Genomic DNA, 3,628 nt, shown 5'->3' with positions numbered 1-3,628 from the left:
TTAAAATGCTATTTATAACTAGAAAAAATAGCCATGTCATATTTATCTTCTATTGTTTGCTAGTCTCTCTTATTAAAGAAAATGTGAACCCAGGAATTATGGTACATGTGTGTAATCCTAGCACTTCAGAGGCTGAGGCAAGAGGATCAACCAGAAAGTCCAAGGCTACTCTGGGTTACGTAGTGAGTTCAGGTCAGCCTAAACTATGTAGCAAGATCCAGTCCCAAAAAAACAAAAACAGAAGTGAATCTCTTTTAGTGCCTTATTACTCAATATTCATGACTGAGAACACTTTAGCTATACATTTATACTTATTGCTAAGAATTTCATATCAGATTTTAGTCATCAACACCATATAAATAAAAAAGACTATGAGCAAATAATAATTAAAAGCTAAGATTATTAAATGCCTGGATATTTTCATTCTGAAGGCTGTTGCAAGTCCAATCATCCAATATTTTGGTTACATTTTCTATTTAGCATTTCTAATTATAACAATCTCAAAAGTAAAGTTTGCAAACTGGTTTCTATTATGATGTCCTGTTTCTACTAGCATATAATGCTAGTCAATAGTACCTGTTGATTTTGACAACTTACCTTTTCTTGATATAGCTGAATGAAAATTTTGAGAGATATTGTGAAAATCTTTTTAGCTATAATTAGTTTTGCCTATTAGATCTACTAAACTACCTCATTAAGGAACTCAAAATGAGTTATTTCTTTTCTAGTGTTTCAAATTTCTTTAATTAGTAATATAATGAAGTATTGATAAGTTGAGAAACTAAATCAAATAGCAAAGATTAGAAAAATGTATAAGCTATGAGCAAACATATTAGTGTTAAAAGATGGCAATCTCATATGACACTCCAATTGCGCCTAATAGCACCTGAAAACTACTTCCCATTTCTTATACGAATCCTTATAATCATAGAGCACTATGCCAAGTGCCAGTAATTTATGTACAAAGACTGATAGAAACCCATGTTCAATTGTAGTAATTGAAATGTAAGATAATTTTAAAAGGAGGAATAGATGAAACTCCAACAATTTAGCTTCATTATCAAAACTGGCTTTATTCCAGAATCAATCAATACTTTATTCCATAAAATAGGGTAAATATGCCAGTGTTCTAAGCAGAGGTTGGTTTTACAGCCAGAAAAGAGCTGAAGAGAAACAATAACAAAAAAGTCTTTGTCAATAGAACAATAGGAAAACAGTGATTGATTAACATCAGGTTACTTCAAACTTTCTTTATGTGTGTGTGTGTGTGTGTGTGTATGTGAAAGGATTAAGTCAAAAGAAACATCAGCATCATGTCAGTCAAAATTGTTGTCTTTTGAAAACTTGTCTTCATAAACTTGACTTCTTGGAAGGTGAGATGAACAATTTAATGTCAGTGTTTTCAGCATGAGGGACCCCATTTTTATTTTTAGTGTGGTATTAAGATAGGAGAATAGAATTTGAAAAAAAAAAAAAAACTGACTGGAAAAGTAGGTGTGGCTTGTTGTCTACAAGATCCTGGACATGTGTCCAGAACAGTTCCAAAGCCCTGTACACAGACCTTTCTCAAGAACTTGAGCAGGTTTTCAACAGGATGACCTAGACTTGACATTGCCTGAGATGTGGATACCATCACTGTCTTAGGACCCAGATGTAGAAACTCTCACAGATTTCCTTGAGATTTTGACAGCACAAAAGGAGAGGCAAGCCACAAAGCACTTGCTATCTAACTTTCGAAGACAGCCCACACTGTTTCTCAGGTGCGGCATGTATGTTTAACTTTGCTTTCACACTTTTATTCCTATTTGGCCCAATCCCACTCTATGTAGCCAAATTCTTTCCCACCCTTCATTTTTAGTTTCTCAAATGAAATTTGTTCCTGACATTTTTTCTCATTTCCTTCAATTCTTTGTTCTAGATGAGAACCTGGAATTTTACTCCAGAGGGAGAGACCACCAACCCTGAACTGGGTAGCTTAGCTGGTGAGCCAGTTTTCAGAAGCAAGCTTCCTAGTAACAGTATGTTGGGGCCCAGTGCCAAACTATAGCTTCTTACAATCATTTTTAAAAATTCATTGTCACACCAGCTTCTCAAATGCGGATACTTAAGAACCACAAGTTCAACTTGCCCATGACATATTTACTTATTTAACAAATGTGACATATTAACCTGGAGACCTACATAATGAGATTTTCTGTTGACTTTGAATAACTTAATCTCAGCCACCCAAATCCAACTTAGTTCACTGGATTTTAGCTTTCTTTTTTGCTTACTTCCTTTCATCAGTTTGAATTTCAGAAGAAATATAAAAAGACTAGTTTGAATTTCAGAAGAAATATAAAAAGTACAATGTTTACAGAGAAAAAAATCCATGATATTACAGTCATTTTGCTGCAAAGACCTACCATAGGAAATCAAAGAACTGGGTTTAGTAATATAGATGCACATTCCCTTAAGGAAGCCCAGATCAAGGCAAAAAAGCTATAAGGAAATAAAGCAAAATCTTGCAATCTTATTAGTGATTACATGTCCACTAACTCCTAGCACAGGGAAATTAATATAATTTTAGATTTTCTTGTCAAAGGAAAACAACAAAAGGAAAGAGAATATCCTCTACTTCTGTGGACTTTGAGGGTTATGTTTTTAAATGTTTTTCACCAGGGTTTATTATGGCATATAGATATATTAGTCAATAAAAAGAAGACTTATAAACACATCTTTATAGATGTCACCAACCTGGTTGCACATTCAGCATTCTCTGACCTTATCATTCGCAGGTTCTGATAACTTTCCACAATCAGTTTCCCAGAGCACAGCCTGTCTACCTTATCAGTTGGTAAATCAAGCCCTGCCTCATTTTTCAACCTTTATCTCTAGCTTTCCCATAAATCAGGTTGAGAGTAAATGCTGAGGGCTTGGTTATTATCAGGCGTTTTTCCCTAGGTTTCACCAACACAACTAACTTTCATTTCTGTTCTTACACCTTTCCTTCACTTGCTGCCCTCTGGGACTTCCAGTCTGTTCCCTGATCTAGTGGGCTTTCCCTCAAGTCAGTGCCAGTAATTATATCTTCCCCATGCTCCCCAAGTACCCATTACTTTGTAATTTATATAATTTTACATATTCACAATTAAGTTATTCATTTTACTTTGCATTTTGTAGTGCCTAGCATGGCAGAAGACAGATAGGAAATGCTGTTTGGGCTGGGGAGATGGCTCAGTTGAAAAAGTACTTCCCTGGCAAGTGCAAGGGCCTGAGTTCAATCTCCAGTTCCGCCAAGAAAAAAAAAAAAATAATAATAAAAGGAAATCCTGTTTGATTGATTCAATCTCATGGTAATTCTGCTTTGCAACCATTGTATTACCATTATGCATTTGAACTAAATGACTGTATTTTATTAAACAAAGAGAATCAAATCATGTTATTTTTGCTAATATAAATTTTAAATATTTGTCTTACCATATTAAATGAAGACATTGCTGTTCTACTTCTCCTCAGCACTATAAATACTCTTCTATTTTTATTCTTACAAAGAGTAAACTGAGTAAATTAACCCTTTTTCTCTATCATTTTTCTTTTCTTTATTTAAGAATAAACTGACACCTCCTGACAATACAGATTAATTGGT

This window comes from Octodon degus, unplaced genomic scaffold (assembly GCF_000260255.1).
Source record: "Octodon degus isolate 3935 unplaced genomic scaffold, OctDeg1.0 scaffold00208, whole genome shotgun sequence".
NCBI classification, from domain to species: domain Eukaryota; kingdom Metazoa; phylum Chordata; class Mammalia; order Rodentia; family Octodontidae; genus Octodon; species Octodon degus.
Note: the sequence above shows the minus strand (reverse complement) of the source record.